This window comes from Sorex fumeus, unplaced genomic scaffold (genome assembly GCF_029834395.1).
Source record: "Sorex fumeus unplaced genomic scaffold, SorFum_2.1 ptg000036l, whole genome shotgun sequence".
Classification (NCBI taxonomy): Eukaryota; Metazoa; Chordata; class Mammalia; order Eulipotyphla; family Soricidae; genus Sorex; species Sorex fumeus.
Window position 1 is genome coordinate 9,510,292 of NW_026606093.1, and position 5,060 is coordinate 9,515,351.

Here is a 5,060-nt window from a genome sequence, read left to right on the forward strand (position 1 = left end):
TAGGTTAAGAATTTATTGGTACAAACACAAAAAAAGCCCTAACTTTTATTTCACTATATGTTACATCTGAGATTTTAAGAGTTTAGAGTTCTTAGAGATTATTTTAATATTAGCAGTTACATAAAGAAGTACACCATGTGTTGGCATTTACAAAGCCTTGCTGATATATTTTCTCTCATGGGACATGACAAAGACTGCTTAATTTTAAGAACATTTCAAGTAAAAAACGTAATGAGTTCTCAAAAAAATATTTGGATAACTCTCCAAAAAATATTTGGGCTAAAATATTCTTAGTTTCTTCTTAAAATTCCTGGAAAATATAGCAATTCTGGGGTCAGAGATGGTATAGTGGGTAAAACACCTCTCTCGCATATAATTAACCTGGGTTCAAACCCTGACAGCACATATGGTACCAGTGGTGCTGTCAAGATTGATCCCAGAGCACAGAGAGAGGAGTAAGCTCTAAGTACTCTCATGTGTGGCTCCAAGCCCCAACCCCACAGTGAAATTCTGCTCCATGTTATAGCTTCACAGCGTACAACCTGGCTACTCTTTAGTCATTTAAAAGCAATTGTTTGTAGCTAGAGACTTAACCAGATGCTACTGCTGGGCATCAAGCTAAAGCAGTCTTGACAGAGATTGGATCTATACTGTCAGCTTTCTCTGATTGTGATTAAGCCAATTACAGTTAATGTAATTTTATGAACAAAAGCACCAAGAGATAACAACAGGATGAGAGGGGGCTTCCTCACTATGGATTTGTCTCTATTCAGGATTATCTAAAAAATTTAAAGTACAGACCAGAAAGATAGTACAAAAGTTAAGGCTTCAAGTTAAGGCTCCATTCTTGGCCACCATCTAAATCACCTCCTAATAAATATAATAAAATACCTTAAGATCATATATCAAAGGTTTTTTGCAGTTTTTCTCTTTTTCTTTTCCCCTAAAAACTTAGATAGATTCCCTGGCTATCAGAAAGGCTAAAACTTTACCCAGTGGCTTGTAGCTGGAGGGTGTGACAACACTCCAAACTCCAACTGGGAACAAGCTAATTCATTGTGGACTCTTTACTCTGGGTCAAGACAGAACCTTAATAATATTTTCATTTGCATTTCCCTGATAATTGGTGATATAGAGAGCATTTTTTGGTATGTCTGTTGTCCATTTGTATTTCTTTGAGGAAGTTTCTGTTCATATCCTCTCATTTGTCAAGGGTTTGGATGTTTTATCTTGTAAAGTTCTACCAGTTCTTTATATATCATGGATATTAACCCTTTATCAGATGAGGGGTGAGCAAATAATTTATCCCACTCTGTGGGTTATTATGATCATTGTTTCATTTGAGGTGCACATGCTCCTTAATTTGAGATAGTCCCATCTGTTTATCTTTGGTTTTCTTTTGCTTGTTCTGTGGCATTTAATTCTTAAGCTTCAATGTCATCTTTAGTCTCAATGTCATGGAAAGTTCTGCTGTGTTTTCCTCTATGTACCTTATAGATTTGGGTCTGATATAAAGGTCGTCTTCCATTTTGATTTGACTTTTGTGCATAGTGTTAGGGAAGAGGTCTGAACTGGTTGTTTTTGTCATCATTGTTTGATATGGCTGACCTGTTTTTCCAGTACCACTTGCTGGAAAGCTTTCCTTGCTGCCTTTCATATATTTTGTTCATTTATAGATTAATTGAACATATACCTGAAGTTCTGTCTCTGGATTTTCAATTCTATTCCATTGATCTGAGGATTTGTCCTTATTCCAGTACTTCACTGTTTTAATTTCTACTGCTTGTTAGGACAGTTTGAAGTTGAGGAAAGTGATGCTTATCTTCTTTATTCCAAGGATTGTTTTGGCTATTCAGGAACATTTATTGCTCCATATGAATTTCAGAAGAGTTTGATCTATATCTTTGAAAATTTTATGTAAATCCTTATAGGGACTGTATCGTATCTGTACAGTGTTTTGAGGATAATTGCCATAACCTCACAGGAGAGAGACTAATCCACATAAAAAAAAAACCAACCGGTGTTGTTAAGGATATGGGGAAAGGGAGACTCTCATTCGCTGCTGGTGGAAATGTCTACTGCTCTAGCCCTTTTGGAAGACAATATGGACATTCAAGAAAAAAAAACCTAGGAATTGTGTTTTCATATAATGCAGCAGTTCCAGCCCAAGATCCAAAAGCACAATTCAGAAAAGACATATATACTTCTATGCTCATTGCAGCACTATTCACAACACCCAAATCTGGAAATAACCCAAGTGCCCAAGAACAGATGGCTGGATAAAGAAACTATGGTACATAAACACAATGGAAAACTACTCAACCATAAGAAAAGATGAAGTCACGCAATTTTCTGCTATGTGGATGAATCTGGAGGATCTTATGCTGAGTGAAGTTAGAGGGAGAAGGACAGACTCAGAATGATCTCCCACATATGTAGAAAACACTTTACATAAAACACGTTGTAAAGTATAACGCTGAACAGGAGAACCAGTCATCAGCAGGATAAGCTGGAGAATGAAAAATCAGGACAACGGTGCCGGGGAAAAGGCCTGCTCTATCAGCAGGCAAGGGGGCAAGAGAGGAACTGGGGGCATTGGCGGAGGGAAGTTGGCAGTGGTAGAGGGACTAGTATACGAACAATGAATTTCTGAAACTTAATAATGAATAACTTTGTAACTCTGTAATTCATGGTTTGAAAAATAATGTTTTGGAAAAAAAGGGAAAAAGCTGATAAGAACTCCTGGCCTTTTGCCAGGCAGTACCAATTTGTGGATACTCCTCTTCAACCGTCTACTCACCTTTCTTCTCATTACAATACTAAAACTTACATCCCAAAGACATTTCTCTGGCATGTTCGTGTGATGTATGTTCATTGTCTCGCCCTTTTCTGTTCATGTTCACAATTCAATCTCATGAATACGTAGGAGTTTTCTAAAAGAAAATATGAAAAAAAAATGTATAATGCTGCCCCACTCTAGTTCTATTGGGTGTAAACTAAATGCCTGTTTCCTTAATTTAACGCTTGTGTTCCAGCCTGTGCTGGTGAGCCACTTCCCCAGCTTATTTTCATACTGATGAAGTCTCTTTTCTAGTCAGTTTTTTCTGTGTTATTTTTTCCCCAGTAATACTTGCCTCCTTGTTTTGTCTTCCTCTGGAACCTTATTAGATTAGATTAGCCTTAATCCCCTTAAGTTGCTTATTAATTTTTCATCCACTAGCCCTCATCTGCTCCTTACTTAACCTGTGTTTGGAATATCTTGCCCTATCACAAGCACAATTGTATTCGTTTCAAAATAAGTAATTTATATTTAAAAAGTATTATAGGGGAAAACGTTGAGGGGGTTCAAACAGTGCTCAGGTAACTCAGAGGACATTCCCAGTGGTCCTTAGCTTGGCTGCTGGTAGGTCAGTTGAGTTCTCAATGTTGGACCAGCTGATATGATATTGCTTGAGCCTAACAGTGCTTGAGAAACAACGCTGTACTAAGCTTGGGGCTTTCACAAGCCAGATGTGCACTGAAGCCTTTGAGCTATCTCCCTAGCCCAAATTTGGAAGCCTTTTCATATTTTTCCTTTTTAATCTTTGGATTCCAATCCCGGATCTTGTGAGTCGTGAGTTCTATGTTTTCAAACTAAACCACATTCCTGTCTCCTTGTTGTCAGTGGGAGATGCCATTCCCAACAGTGGAGGAGTAGGGTTCCTTAGGTGGCTTATTTGTGAAGTGGGGAAGAAAGAAGCAGTAGTTTCGAGAAGAAAGACTGTGCTTCCCTCTCTACCAACCTCTGTGAACTGTGGAAGTGCTTGGAAAACTAATGCTGATCACAGTCCATAGTGAGACCCCGCCTGGTACAGATCTCACTGGCCCATTGTCTCTCTAGCTATCAACCTGTGCCTGAAGTTCAACTGTTCTGCACAGTGTGGAAAATGATCCTTGCCACACGATTTCTTGGGAAGTCGTGGAACCCAGGCTGGAACAAGGAGCTATTTTTTATAGGAAAGTGAAGTCAGTCCTAAATTCTTACTTAGGTTTTCCAGGTCTACCACCTTGCTTCACAAAAAAGAATGTCAGAAGTAGAGGAATAGTGAAGTGAAAAGTTTTATTTAGAGATAATGAGGAAGGAAAGAGAAGCGAACTTAGAGTACACATCTCAAGAGGCGATGCAGGCCCTCTCCCAGAATGGGGAGGCATACTGCTTGGCTTTGCAGAGTTGGTTGTACAGTTTGATTGTTTTTCCCCAAATGCCCCCACATAGAACTTTCCACCTAAGTAAGAGTCCATGGCTGTGATGTTGTCAAGGGGAAGAGCTTGAAACTTTTGGTGTTCACATTTGTGTCCTTACAATCCTTTTTTCCTGCTGAAGCTTCATTCAAAGTGGGGTTTAGCTTTCTCTGGGCCTGTGCTGGCAACAGGCAGCATCTTATAAGACCCTATTTCTTATGTCAGTAAGGTGGGTCAGGCAGTAATGCATCTTGATTCTTTTGGGCTAGTGACAGATTAAATTGTTTAACTTCCATTTTCGTTAGATTAGTCCCAGGAATTCATTGACAAGCTTCCCACCCCACGACTTTGCCTGCTTCAGAAAATATATACCACGAAGTAAGAAATTATACATCTCAGGCAGAGATACAGTCTCTTCCCAAAAATGGGATATTGCGTGCTCGCTTCGGCAGCACATATACTAAAATTGGAACGATACAGAGAAGATTAGCATGGCCCCTGCACAAGGATGACACGCAAATTCGTGAAGCGTTCCATATTTTTGAAAAGATAAAAATCATATGATCATATCAATAGATGCAGAAAAAGCATTTGACAAGATCCAGCACCCATTTATGATGAAAACCCTAGCCAAAATGGGGATAGAGGGGACTTTTCTCAATATAGTTAAAGCCATCTACCGCAAGCCTACAGCAAGCATCGTCCTCAATGGCGAAAAACTGAGAGCCTTCCCTCTAAGATCAGGGACGAGACAAGGATGTCCACTCTCTCCGCTGCTGTTCAATATAGTACTGGAAGTGCTTGCAATAGTGATTAGGCAAGAAAAAGATATTAGGGGC

At 39.2% G+C, this 5,060-nt stretch overlaps 1 non-coding gene across 1 annotated transcript; it reads left to right on the top strand.

Moving 5' to 3' along the window:
• The first annotated feature begins 4,657 nt into the window (after positions 1–4,657).
• LOC130027272 (U6 spliceosomal RNA) lies at positions 4,658–4,764 on the top strand. Its single transcript, XR_008793016.1, has one exon. It is a non-coding gene; the product is annotated as a U6 spliceosomal RNA (small nuclear RNA).
• The last annotated feature ends 296 nt before the right edge of the window (positions 4,765–5,060 follow it).